Raw genomic sequence first — 14,758 nt, forward strand, 5'->3', positions numbered from 1 at the left:
ACAATGAATAGAATAAGTATGAAGTAAATAAAACATAATAACATAAACATAATAACAATAAAACCGATTTGAGCTAATTGGGAGATATTAACAGACCAAAAGAAATCCAAACCAAACATAAAAGCCCCCAACACCACGACAGGTGTTGGTTGGTTGAAAGGTAGAAGAGACAGAGCCCACAGCCTCAGTCTTAGACCACAAGAGCTTTGCTAATCTCATTCATGTCTTCTGCAATCCAAGTGGACAGCTCCAGTTCAGCAAATTCTGGCATCCAAGGAGGTCATTTCTGAGCCGACCCTAACGCTGTAATGAGAGACGGGGCCGGCTTTCCCTTACCTGAATCACACAATGGGTGACGGAGCCCTGATTTCTCAGAGGATCCTCCTCATAAGTCACAAACAGACTAGTTTCTAGTTTGCCCTGGAAACCGCTGTGCAGCACTTTTGCAAAACGCTGTGCAGATTCTGTCAAAATTGTCTTGACATTTTCTTAAGTTGCTCGTGTGGCTCTCAAAGCCAGAGTTGCAGCAAATCCCTTGGATGTATTTCACTCAGCAGGAATACATTTCAAAGTTTCAAGATTTTAATCTTGAATCAAAAACTGGTCCCTCCGGATGAAGTACAGGTGGAGAGTAATCTGGAGACTCGGAGACAGACCTGTGTGTTTCTTTTCTCAGCCTCTATGTTTTATTGAGGGGGGAGTCTAACTAGGTCAGCCTGTTCAAACGAGGCCCGCTCTGCCATACTCGCTGTCTGTCTCTGTCCTCAGTTCACTCTGGTCGTCTGTCAGAGCAGTGACGAGGGAGGAAGAAGCGATCACAGAGATGTGGAGAAGGACAGGGATGGAAAGAGAGTGAGAGATGGAGGGAAGATGGAGTAACTGTGCTGAATAACAACAGAAAAGATGACAGGAGAGAGGGATGCGAGTCACCTAAGGAAGAAGTGAAGGAGGGAAAGGTATGGAAAGCAAGGAAGGGAAGATGTTTGAAGGTGAGAAAATGTGCGAAAGGGAGGGGAAAATGATGGGAAATGGGTAAAACAGATAGAGGACATGGTGAGTGGAGGAAATGATCAAAAATAGAAGTAAAGAGATGAGCAGATTTGTAGAAAGGAAGCAGTTGTAAATGTGGCCTTGGTGTGCTCCCATCACCGAGTTCAAATGAATGAACACGTCAATCAGTTCGCTGCATTTGTAGGCTACGCACTGCTGCTTTAAGCACTGCTACCAGTAAATAGCCCGAGCCTTGAGTTTGACAAAGACACAAGGCTGAGACTTGCATGGCAAAGCCGTCATCTTCTCCCACATTGTGCAAGGAGGTTTTTTTTCCTCCTTAAACTGCACAAATGAATGTGCAAAAGAAACGTTCTCAGAGTTAATAATGCCTCCATGTTCGGATATGGCAGCATGTTTAAAGTTTCCTTATTCTTATTTCGGGTCATTACCCCTCGTTGTCCTCGGTTCCCCTGTCTGGTCCACATTCACACCTGCCTGTACCTCGTTAGTTCCCCTCAGTATATCTCCTCCTTAGTTAATCTCAGGCCTCGTCAGGTTCCTTGTGGTTACTCATTGATCATCTCCGTAGCTCGGTTCCCTTCTTGCCTGCTAATCTCCCCGCTGGTTGTCTTAGTTAGTCTGTTGCTTTCCTAGTTTAAGTGACTCTTTTTCTGGCTCAGCCATGTTTTCGGTTGGTTTGAAGAAAAGACTTCTGTCACCATCTTTTTGCCTCCGGACTGCTGTGTCTCACACTTGGCTCTTCCATTACCTATTCTCCGCCGACATCGTGACACATTATTGTATTTCTGTTCACTTACAAGATAATTTGGAGCAATTTTGACAGAAAACTGCACATTTTTTAGATGATATGTTTGCTGTATGTCGTGATTATTGAAATATGACACCTTCATGTCACTGTGACAATAACAAAGCTTGCAGCACCCACATCAGAGGGTAAAGTCTGTGCTTATTGCAGATAATGTTGCCCTCCAGCACCATTGCAGGAGGCCCTTTAGCGCTCACTTGAGCGGTCTGCAGTCGAGTGTGAAGATTTAGAATGAGATTCAGTTCCTCCAAACCTGAAGCCACAGTTCTGTCCTGGAAAAACATGGAGTGCTGGAGATTCTCTCTCAGGGTCTCGGTCACAAGTGAATGGTAGGAAGGAGTGTGATATTGACCAGACTGATAGCAGTTTTTGCATTAATATGGTAGCTGCGCTGTTCCTCTGTGGTGAAGAAGGCAAGGCAAGTTTATTTGTACGGCACAATTCAACAACAAGGTGATTCAAAGTGCTTCACAGAGACATTAAAACAGAAGAAATAAAAAGCATGATTTAAAATTTAAACAAAAGAAGGAAATAAGAACAATAGATAAAATCAGAAAAAATTATATATATGAAAGATAAAATCAATAGTTAAAACATGATTCTGTTTTGAAACTCAAGCTTATTCAAATGCAGCTGAAAATAGATGTTTCTTCAGCCTGGACTTAAATACTGAGAGTTTCAGCTGATCTGAGGCTTTCTGGGAGTTTGTTCCAGACATGTGGAGCATAGAAGCTGAATGCAGCTTCTCCAGGTCTGGTTCTGACTCTGGGAACTGATAAAGAACCGGATCCAGATGACCTGAGGGGTCTGGGAGGTTCATAGTGGGTCAGGAGGTCACTGATGTATTTTGGACCATTCAGAGCTTTATAGACCAGCATCAGAACCTTAAAGTCTATCCTCTGATGGACAAGAAGAGGCTGAGCCACGAGGCCATTAAACTCATGATTTACGAGTTGGTCTTTGTCGATACCGTCACTTGTAGTCCTGAACAAGGTTGCAAATACAAGCAGTTTAGAAATTTGGGGACCTGCTGCTCTTCAACGCTGAGAGGAGCCACTTGAGGTGGGTTTGGACATCTGATAAAAACACCATCAGAAGGTCATTGGCTCAGTCCCCTGCTTCCCGGCCCAAGTCTCTTTGGGTAAGACACTGAACTCCACCTTTCCTGTGATGCATTCATCTGAACAGGAGTTTGTGTACGATATAGAAACAGGACACTCTTTGGCCTGTAAGACTGTTTAAAAGTGCTTTGACTTGTCCACAAGATGAGCAAAGTGTTGCTGCCGCCTTGCTAGAAGGAACTTATACCTCAGGAGGAGCTTTTTCAGAACTTATACCTCAGGAAGAGCTTTTTCAGGGAGCTTCCAGAGAAAAGGAAATGAACTAAGCAGTGTGGAGAATAATGATAACAATTTATTTTACATACCTGCTTTATAATGTTCCGAGTGTTCATGGTCAATTAGGAAACACCAATCAACCTGATGAGCGTATCTTAGGCCTGTGGAGCTCACACAGTTGCAGGGAGAAAAGACGAACTCCACGCAGAAAGGCTCGGTAGTGTTTCTGTGAACGTAAGTCAGAAGTTGTTCTGTCTGGGTCAGATCTGAAAGTGTCCCGGCTGAAAGCTTCTGAGCCTCTGTTCCTCTCCTCCTGCTTTACAGCACGTCACGGCCTGTTAAAGCAAATATTTGAGAATGATGTTTGCTCTGATGCCAAAATGCTGAGTTTGACGCGTAAGCAGTTAAAAGCATGCCTGGAGGGGCAGCAGTTTCGAGGACACCCCTTTGAGTGTATTTATGGGTACGAACAAACTGATTGGAGGATTTTTTTGGCTCAACAACAGATGGTGTAACCAATCGCTTTACTTAGAAGAAGTGCTTCTACACCCCAGATGCTGAATTATAGAGTATGAAGAGGAAGTTCACCTGTGTTACCTGCTGGTCATGTCATCAGCTCAGCTGTTGCCAGGCTACAAATACAACACATTTGCATTCAAGGCAATTTCTGGAGAATCTAACCACGTCTTTCTTTCTGCAACACTTCCAGCTTCCCAACAGTTTGTCCGCTGAGCTTCTTTTTTAACCACATTTCCCTTAATATTCTGTACTGAGCCAATAACAATTACAGATTATATATTGACAAGAACACAGCAGAAAACTGTGAAATTTGTCAGCAAATGCATAAAAGCTAGTCTGAAAGTTTCTCATATAGATCGTTATTATATATTTTTTTAAAAGTCTCATACATGGCATAAGAAAGCCTTTTATTATCGTGCCTTAATAATTATGTAATAAACCTAATGAAATATCCAAATTGACGCAGCTTGTCTTCATAGCTTTATAATTCAGTGTGGAGAACCTTTTAGTTTTACTGTTTAAACGCGTAATAACTGTAAAACATGAGGACCAAATGAGAGTTGTGCCTCCACATCAGGCTAGTTAATGGTTTATTATCAATGTACAACGTATTTATAGACGAACAGAGGGCGCTGCAATTAGAGCTGCTATTAATAAGTCACTGAGGTTTTGTTCACACTGAAGGAAAAGAGCTCCACTGACATATTTCAGCGCCTATACAACAGCATCTCCTGTTGTGTGCGTGTTGTCTTTTTCTACCCTGCAGACACACACCACAAGCACAGTCTCCACGCTTTAAATTAATTCAGAAAAAGGAGAGAAAGGGAGGTGGGGGGATGATGAATGCGTTGCCATCCTTGGGAGCCTGCATGCGCGCCCCCACCGCTGCCTCTCCATCGGGCGCGTCGCTGGCTCTGCGTGCGCGTCCTCGACAAAGAAAGAAAAAGAGGAAAAGGAAGAGCAGGATGGAGAGAACAAGAGAGGTAAAGCAACCGTCTTCTTCTTCGTTTGCTGCTGCACCATCCTCATCATCATCCCCGTCTTCTCCCTCCTGTCTGTCTCCCGTCTCCCCCTCCCTCCTCCTCCTCTCCTCCCCCTCCTCCTCCTCTCCGCCAGTGAAGGCATGGCCAGTTATCACAGCGACAAAAGAGAGAGAGAGCGGCAGAGAGACCTTGAAAGGGACTGAGGGAGAGAAGGAGGCTGCAGACTTTCAGAGCAGAGAGGAAGAGCAGAGGAGGAATCAGAGCTAGAGGAGTCTCCATCTTCGCCATTTCAGTATGTTTTCTTTCTGTCTTGTGTTTTTCTGTAACACTGCGAGGCTGCTGCTCGTCACGCGGCTCCTTCAGCAGACTCCGGCTGCATTCAGCTGGTGTCACGCTGGTGTTGTTTCAGAGCTCTGTCCTGGTGACAGTCCTCTGTTAGACTCCAATGGTTTTCCCAGACTGTGACAGTGCGTCTGTATGCGCCTTTACGTGGACATCATCTGCTGCGGGGCTTCTTTAAGCCCCCTGTGGTGTGTCTGTTGTTTTAAAGCTCAGTTTTAGTGGTTGTCTCCTCTAACATGTTCATGTTTTCGTCGTTTTGTGCAGCGTTTCTGTGGTGCTGTCTCTGCCTTCACCTCAGTGTGCCTTTGTTGAGTTCTTCATTCAATGTTATGTCTTGTATTTAGTCTCATTCACATGCTTTTTTCTTTGCATTCTTCTAGTATTCTTCCAGCAAGCTTTTGCTCCTGCTGCTCAGACTGTAGTGACCTTATTGCACCTTTGAATATGTTTATTATCATGTTTAATCATAATTGCTTTGAAGTGTCAGTGACACCTGGTGCTCTATAACAATATGTAATATTTACCTGATGTTTCCGCTGGGTGCTGTGAAGCCTGCATTGTTCTGAAACCTCAGTAGACTTTGCTATGATAGGATTATTCAGACTGAGACCACAGAGTACAATGTTTGATATTCCTACAGGGTGTCAGAGTGTGTTTGGGTAATATTGCTGTAATAATCCCATGCTGAGTTCCACTCAAGTCTGTTCTGACCTTATGGCAGATTTTTATTGGCTTCACTCCCTTTATTGTCATCAGGAGGTTTATCACCTCCACTTAAGAGGTGACGTGACTGGTGCTGTTTGTCTGTTTGTGGGTGAAACACAAATCAGCTAATTTCACGTGCTGATCTGGATCATATTTTGTTGTAATTGATCTAAAATCACTTACTTTATGCTCCTCTATGCTCTTACCTCTATAAACTCCATAAATGTCTTTGAGTTATTTCGTTAAAAGCCTTCGACTTAGTACTCTGCAGTTGGAAATATAGCTTTAAGGTTTAACTGCACTGTAACCAAAAGATCATTTAGCCAGAAAATGATAAAGCAAACCATAAAAAGAACAAAAAAAAGAATACTTTAACCCTTAAAACTTAATTGGGTCCCTATAAGAGGTGTACAGCTGTGTACTTTAACATATGTGCCATCTAACCCATTAAGACTTAAGGATTCATTTATGAAAATACTCTAAAAGCTGTGAAGTCTGAGGCTTTAGACGGACTTTTCTGAAAAAGGAAGATAATTGGCCTCATGCACCTTATTCTACTGTATATTTCTCAGCTTCTGATGCATATTGAGACATAGAAACGCAAACAGTTTGACAGATTGAACCTTTAAATGTAAAAGTATGCCATCGTACAAATCCATGTGTCATCGGGCTTGAAAGAGAGAAGCCCACAAACGTACATCTGGTCCGAGAGAAATGTACTCTTATGTGAAGTTTCAGTCATAAAGTGGGAAATAAAACCACTAAAACATCTGCATCTAAAACTACCTGATGCAGAAGCTTTGAATCTGGAGGTGAACCGGGGGAAATTTGGAGGTTCTGAGGCAGAATTAGGGTGTGCACCGGCACAACCACGGCTGACATGTTCAGGAATTTTCCCAGAGATTAAAGTGAGTTCAGTGCATCACGTCCTCCTGCTCTCCAAAGGGAGGATTGTGTGGTCGTGACACCTTTTAGGCTGAATAAAACAACTAAAACAACGTGTTTGCGGTCACAGGCTTTTGAGGAGTTGGAGCATTCAAACGTTTCAAAAAATCATTCCTGCACTTAACACCAAGGAAGGAATAATTTGAGGTAAATCTATCTCGCTTGAACTTAATTTCGACCCTGTCCTCAGGTGGACTTGATCTGCAGAAGCGCAGAGGAGGCACGCTGTCTGGAATATTCAGGGTCAGGGCTGACACTCGGGCTTAGACTTCATGCTGTAGACCTGCCGGTGCCGATGAGCTTCTGAATTAATGATTGAAACTTTGCTGCAGGATTTCTTTGAACTTTCTGTGGTTCTCCTTTAGCTACAGGAAAGGCAGGCGAGCATGAAAGCTCTGTGGGAAAGATTGTTTAATTTGGGGCATAATTTCAGCAAACTCCTGCTTTTGTTTGCATTTTTTCTTTTCTTGTGAAGTAGAAACTCTGTTATCAGTGTGTGAAGACTGGAAGAAGTATTCTCTCTTTTCAGACTTTAGATGTGATGTTTGATTGGTCACTTTAACAGAACTTAAGCAACACAACAAGAACTGATTTTGCTTGTGTTGAAGGAGGTGAAGCAAACTCAAGGTCAGGGATTCCAACTCCGGCCGAGTCACAAGACACGACACGAAAAAGGATTCTGCTGTAAAACTTAATGTCAGTGCTGACATGCAGAACGAGTGGCAACCTGTCAAGTTATGTTTCTGTTGCCTGTGGTTCTGTTTAACCTGCTTTTGTGGCTCTGCATGAACCACGGTCGATTGCTCTCCTGGCTGTTTTTGCTGTGTAAACAAAGAGAGCAGGAGAACTCAGCTGAGAAGTGATGAAAGTGAAGCCCTTTTATTTCCTGTCCGCTCTTTGCAGAGCAGAGTGAGAGACGGGAACGCCACGGCCTGGTGATAATAATAAACCTCTCTCATGCCCACAGCCTAGCACCACTTCTGTGTGACATTATATTAAACACAGATTCAGCTTGCACTTGACCAGCCTTAGTTTACTAGTCACAGATAGAATTGTCCATTCACACCTGTAGGTCTCTGCAAATTGAAGCTCAGTCACAGAAGAAAGCCAGACGAGGTGAAGTTCTCAGGGCTGAACAAGCTGCAGCATTCATACTGCAACATTCAGTAAAATGTAGTTTCTCTGAAGCCTGGGAGCAAATCTGACTGTCATTCAGAGCTCTGATGCAAAATTGTTGCTGATCTTCCTCAGTCAGTACAGCAGCAAAGTCGTGAGATGATTTGACTTGTTTAACGTATGAAAATGAGACGCAAATTATGAGCAGCATTTATAAACATGTGCCTGTAATGAAACTGCTATGATTTGCACTGTGGATCAATCTAACTATTCCACTTATGGTTATGACAACAGCAGCAACTGAAACCGTCTTTGGAGCTTATTTCTCTCCTATTTTTTTGATCCGTGTGAAACTTCTTAATCGCTGTTTGATTGCTCTTAGAGAGCAGAGCTAATTGTTTCTGATCTCTTTGTTTTGTTGAACCTGCAGCCTTGACATTAGGAAGACAACATTTAATTTGGTCTCTGCACGAATAGATCCTGAAACCTTTATGTATTTGCATAGTAATGCACATAACAATGGGCGATGCATCACCATGACAGCTTATTGTACAAAGGTGAAGCCAGAATATCTAGAAAGTTGATACTGCTTATTGTGAAGTGTGAGTGCTCATCCTTCCACTTGCTTAACTGTCATGAACACTATTTATTAGCATATATTATTAGATGATGGGCAGGGTGAATACTCAATTCTGATTAGCTACAAGATGTCCATTAGTGTCTGACATCTGTTAGTTTAACTGCTGGTTCTGCATAAGAGAACCCATGTTTTTCTCTGTTGTCTGGCTTATCTGCAGTGTTAAAACAGTCTTTTATCAGCCTAAATGTCCCAAAGCTAATAGAAAAAAAAAGGTTTGTGCGTGTTTTTGTATCTTTATGCAAAGAGAACTTGTTTTATCAGGAGTTTCCGACTCGTTCTCTGCTTTTTTTCAGCGATCCGGCAACTAATTGGTTTGGTTTGGACAGTTTGTTTCAAGCTCCTTGAGATGACATTTGTTGCGATTTTGCGATATATAAATAAAGCTGAACTGAATTTAATTCCCTCAGAGGAAAGTTCTCCCTCGTTCTGAAATAATTGCAAACTATTTAGAGTTGTGAAGTGTGCAAAGCTAATAAAGAAGTATCTAAGATTAAGAAACAAATGACTGGAAAGGATCATAACATGTCTGGTTTAATGAATTGGACAAGCTTCAGTTATTGCAATCAGGTTGTTCCAGACTCATTGATATTAGAAATAAATTAAATTTAAAAAAATCAAATGTGAGTGAAGGCATGTGACATTTAACAAGCTTGGGACAGGAGCGCCGTCTCAGGAGAAATGTCCTCCAAAGCCTGTGCAAGCTTTGGTTAAGTTTGACTAAAACCTTGGTCTATACATCTGGATAACTGACCCTGATGCTCCACCTCTCGCTCAGATTACTGCATGTGACGTGTTGATGGTTGGATACTCTTGAGTTACAAATAGGAAGCTCACAAACAATTTTGCAGTGTAAAACCTGCTGTTGAACAAGCCAGTGTTCAAATCTGTTGCATCCAAGTCTATTTACTACAGTAGTGACTTAATGGAGTAGCAATGACTGTTTTATACTGTCAAACCTCAGTTGTTACTCAAAAAAACTGGAGATATTATTAAAAAAACTATAAGAATGTTAATGAATGGTTATATTTTTTTCATTTGGCAATAGACCGAGTTAAAAGTGCAATAATCTCTTTCAGGATTTGTGAGACATTGTTGAGGCCAGAACTGTCCGGTGCTGGTGTACAGCTACGTAAGTGTTTGCTAGCATAGCCAGCAACATAATCTCATTTTATACACTTCAGTAAGTGTGACACAGCCGGCGAGCGATGGACTGACTCTTTATGAACAACTCTACCATAGATGAAAAACAATTATGCTGTGCAGGAGCAAAGTCTATGGAAATTCACGTCTATATCAGCTGCATTTTCAGTAGTTTTAGAAACAGTTTAGTTGGAAATCAAAGCTACTCTCTTGCTAGCAATTCAGAAGTCCGTATGAGGGGAAACGTACATCATGAGACATCAAAGCTGCAGGTCCTCCTTCCCTGTTCAAAGCCATTTCCTTTTTAGGGGACCTGCATGTCCAAGTCGCTTGCACAGGGCGGTTGGAGGTACAGAAACAGTATAATTAAGGGGTTGATTTATATAAAGCGCATGATGAAAAAGCTTTTGTTTGTCTGCTTTAGTCCTCATATGTCATGTTTACAAAAGAAAATGAAAACTGCATCTTGCATTAGATAAATGGGATGAGTGAACTTGTCAAAAACAACACGCTGCAGGCGTGCTGGAGCAGTAAGGTTACCCAGCAGAACTGTCATATCAATACGGTCATGCTGTTGTGAGATACTTTTATAGTTTAGACCATATTAGATTGAATCAGCTTTGTGATGCTTGTGACCTTAAACGTGAGGTAAAAGATCTCAGCAGCACAGTCTCGACCTGAGGTTAACAGATGCTATTCTGTGAGCAACAAGCCGATGAGCGTGCAACAATGTACTAGAATATGGCTTTTCTGTCCAGAGCAGATTCACATCAGCTGAGATTCCAGCTTCACTTCGGTGTAATCGCGGAGTTCCTCCGTCATGGATAGGATTCACAGATGCTTGAACACGTTTAATTTCTCTTTTTAACAATGCTTTTCCACGTAGGTCGTTGTTTTCAATGCTTGGATTGTGACTTTCCCTGCAGGTACCGCCACCATTATGCCTGCCTCCCTCTCAACTCAAAACACATGCATGCACATCTGTCTCTGCGGAGCAGTCAATAGCGAAGCCTCTGGCTGACAAGACCAGTGATTGGGCGAATGCACCCGTCATGGCGTGAAGATTTCTGCAGGCTGAAAGTGGCCTACTGCAGCTTTAACATCAGACTGGTATGGAAAGCAAACTTCAGAGTTTAACATTCGAACAGACAGTGTTCCTCTCTGACGTCATGCTGTGGAGACGCACAACAGAGAGCTGGTCTGACCTGCGTCTGTCTGTCTGTACTTTATTAAATCTGAGCCGCTTCCAAGACAGCCATCAATCTGATTATCACTTTCGGATCAATGGAGGCCAGCAGTGCTCAGACACACACATTTCAGAAGGCATCATACGCAGCCTATTGTGGAGCTCTGAATGACTCATAGTGTGTAAACCACACAGACTTACAACACAAGATAATGAATCACAAATTTTAGTGAATCAACATTGGTAGATCCTGTTCTTTATGAAGTGTGTGAGAGAAACCATTCATGCTAATTGCAGACTGTCAGCTGGTTTCTGTGGAATCCAGTTCAGAGCTGGGATTCCTGTTTGATTTGCTCCATCTGATGTGACTTCTGACCTCCAGCATCCACACAGTCAGTCGGTTACTTGCAAACTTGTTGAGCTAAATTCAGTCGTTGAGTAAAAACACACAAAATCCATTCATTTTCTATTTCCCTATCCCGGCTGCTGTAGGGCGGAAGGCCTATTTAGAATCACCAATTAACCTAACATGCATGTTTTTGGACAGTGATGCAGAAAAGCTCCAACAAGGAGTGGAACCAGGAACCATCTTGCTGTGAGACAACAGTCCGAACCACCACACCAGCCTGCAGCCACACACAAAACTCACTGTTAAATATCTTATTTCAGGTCTTTCAGCTACATTATTTGCAGAATCATACATGTTTTCTTTTTACACACTAATTCAGGCAGGAAGACTGATTGTGGATCGCCGTAGTCAGTCTCGACCTGCTTTCGGTGCTTGTTACAGATCGTTAAAGCTTCTCACACTGACCACATCCACTCCTCATCCTGCCAGTCACCCCTCTCACTCACTCTGTACCGACAGGAGTGAATGATGGTGTGATGATGGGGGGCAACTAGACGAATTGATTAAATCTTGGTATTGTGAACTGGTGTTTTAAACAGTAATTAACTAACTTTAAACCACTTATTTTCTTTAGAAGTGACTTGATGTGAGTTAGAGTCAGAAAGTGTCACGACAGAATCATTCAGCTGTAAAAGTTTTGATGCTGGAAGCTTGATTATGTCGAAGCTCTGCATCATAACTGCTGTCTGATCCTTTTTATATTCTCCCCGCACTCTGCTGTTTAACCCTCTCTACCATTTAGTTCTCAGGGATTTCATTCAGTTTGTGGCAGCAATTCACACCTGTCCCCATGAGAAAAAACTAAAAACTGTGCAGATATTTTCTCACCTTCCCGCCCTGCTTGGCACAGTTAAGCTCATCCTCTCAAAAAGTTGCTTTAGATCCTTAAAGCTACATCTAGAACTGCTGCCCCCTTCTTCTAAAAACACAATAAAAGCAGAAAGCTCCTCCTTTGACAAGCCATAAACTACAACTTTTGAAATATGTCAAATATTCACTGACATGAAAAAGCCATTGTCCGTCTGTGTGTGCTGTAATCCCAGCTGCTGTGTTCTGTTAGGCAGCAAAAAGTCTGGCTAAATGTGACTGAATGTCACTTCCTGATACTGCTGCTTTGGTGTGACCCCCAGAGCTTGTCTAAGGTTGTATGTTGCAGCTTTAAAAAGTACTTTCTTCTTGTACATATGAGCTGTCACACACTGATTTGGTCTTTGGAGAATTTCTTTCAGAATGAAGACAGAAACTCAGAAAAATCTGAGATTTCAGTGGTGATTTGGCCATGTTTGCTGTCTGATTGGGGGCCACCAGTCACTGCCTGTCCTGCTGTGATTCAACATACCTCGTTAGCGAGAACAAGTGAATGTTATTACGATGTTATAAGGGTTTGTTAGATGGAGATCCGCTTCAAAATGGGGCCAAAATCGTCTAACAAAGATTGTTCTTCGCTTTTAAACTGCGTGTTGTTTTAAAACATCTGTTAGTTTAGTGTTTTATCCAGTTTCCAGAGGTCATCCACTTCTAATTTGAAAAGTGCCCATATATTTAATTTCCAAATTAGATTTGATGTTAATAAGGTTATGAATATTCCATTAAAAAAAATCTATTTTGACTGAATTCAAAGTAGAAAATGAGAACCAAAGTTCCCTGTTGCTAGGGGACAAAGCCTCCCACATCCACAGGAAAAGGGATTAAGATATATGTGATTTAAGATTTGACATCAAAGAATTAAAATAGGAAAATGATTAAATGTTTTAACATTTAAGCCAACACTTTTGTTCAAAACTTCTATAAAGTGAGCATGATGGGAGCAAGATGGAGTTTGGTTTACAGGATGTAAAGGGACACTAACATGTAGTCTGGGACTTAAACTGCTCTATTCCATCATCTCTGCCATCTCTATTCTGCTCTACTTCCTCTTCATCCCCTATAGTTGTGCATTTTAAGACCTGCACCCTATGTGGACGAGGCTTAAGTTACCCAACACCACAAAAGCCATGTTTTTTTCGAGGTTTTACCTCACATGCTATAAATGGTCCGTCTGCTCCTACAATATTGAGAAGGCTGAAATGGCTCTCCGACCATCAGTTGACCTCATTTTCTCAGCCATTAACAGGAGATCAAGTTCTACAAGTGAATTCAAACAATGAGTCTGTATCATTACCTCATAACATCTCTTTTAACATATCAAAGCGATACTTGTTTTTTTTTAAGAGGGGCTGTGTGTGGTATAATTTGTATGAGTAGTCAGTGTCTTACCTGCAGTGGACAGCAGTCAGAGCTCTCTAAGTTTGGAGAATCAGAAGAGTTCCTTAAAAGTTAACTAAAGCTACAAGCTTTAGGTGCACATGAGAAGAGCAAATGTTTTACCATCTTAAACAACTCAAAACCAAAAAATTTTGAGAAAAGAGCCATATTTAGGGTTCTTATACCACATCACTTCTGCATCAAGACGGGAAGAAATTGTTAAAATCTTATTAGAATCTTTATGTAACATGTTTTGCGTCATGTGCAACCTATATAGTAGTATCTGGCATGTAAATCTGCAAAATCTAAAAAAAGACAGATTACAATGTGCATAAATGTCAGTGGAAGTAGTGCCTCAGTGTTAGTAATCCAGTCCAGAGCATTTTATGCCATTGCTGGTATTACAGTTCAGTTTCTCCCATAAAGGTCCACCCTCTAACTCCCTTTCTTGACCCATCTTTTCACATCTCCAACAGATATTAATGTTTTTAAACATTAAAAAACACCCACAAAAGGAAACAACTGTAGCTGCATTTTCAGCTTATAAAGTTGTATCTGGCCTGTAAATCTGAAGGCATTTAAGAGTTTTGGAAGCTTTAAATGCCACCAAGAATATCTTCATGATCCGATACACTGATTTCATGTAGAATGACTTTGAATCTTGCATTTCAGTAGACCTTATTTGGGATGGAGGTAGTGCTTGATAAGGCTGATGAAGCCGACCAATCAGAGCATTGAAACAACAGCGGAGACGTTAACGAGGCTTTACCTTTGCAGTTAAGAGATGTCTTAAAATGGAGAAGAAAGCAGCAGCATAACATGCTGATTTCATAACACACACTTTGTGACCTTCATATATGTGGCTGTTTTTTTACAGCTCTGCAGCAGCAACAGAAACTAATATCTATCCCGTCAGTCAGTGACAACTGCTGGTTTAAACCATCAGGAAAAGCCAAATTCAGTGTTTAAACTGTGCGCAGCAGCTGGGTTCTGAAGCGAATACCCTCTGACAGAAGATAGTCCGAGGGCTTAAGAGGAGTTTTATCTCCTCTGAAGTGCTGACATGACACCACAGACCTGGTCATTAGGCGGGGAGGTGTGAAAATCCAAACCATGGCTCTCCACATTGTCACATTTACAGGGAGCACATGAAGTGTAGCTGCGTTCATTACAGCCAGCAAACCCTGCAGGACATCAGGCTTGTGTGTGAAATACCCTCATGTATCTGTCCAGTTACTAAAAAACAAGTGTGAATTTCTTATTTTGATTACCTCCCCCAGTTTCCACTTTCCACAGTAAACCATGCACACATATCAGCTGCAGCGCTTTAAAAAAGTAGATTGGAAGCACATTGTTTGAAATTGATTTTATAC

General features: G+C 41.8%; 1 protein-coding gene across 7 annotated transcripts in view; it reads left to right on the plus strand.

The window, feature by feature from the left end:
- Positions 1 to 4,604: 4,604 nt before the first annotated feature.
- The window catches only part of myt1la (myelin transcription factor 1-like, a), a 77,956-nt gene continuing 67,802 nt past the window's right edge, over positions 4,605 to 14,758 (plus strand). For 5 of the 7 annotated variants that reach the window (XM_072362218.1, XM_072362221.1, XM_072362223.1 and 2 more), the window contains exon 1: positions 4,679 to 4,950. The gene's annotated coding sequence lies outside the window, so the exon portion shown is untranslated. Of the gene's footprint in view, positions 4,659 to 4,678; positions 4,951 to 14,758 lie in introns of those variants that run through there. The other 2 variants (XM_072362219.1, XM_072362222.1) reach the window with 2 other exon arrangements.

This window comes from Leuresthes tenuis, unplaced genomic scaffold (genome assembly GCF_036924035.1).
Source record: "Leuresthes tenuis unplaced genomic scaffold, fLeuTen1.0.hap1 SCAF_13, whole genome shotgun sequence".
Lineage (NCBI taxonomy): Eukaryota > Metazoa > Chordata > Actinopteri > Atheriniformes > Atherinopsidae > Leuresthes > Leuresthes tenuis.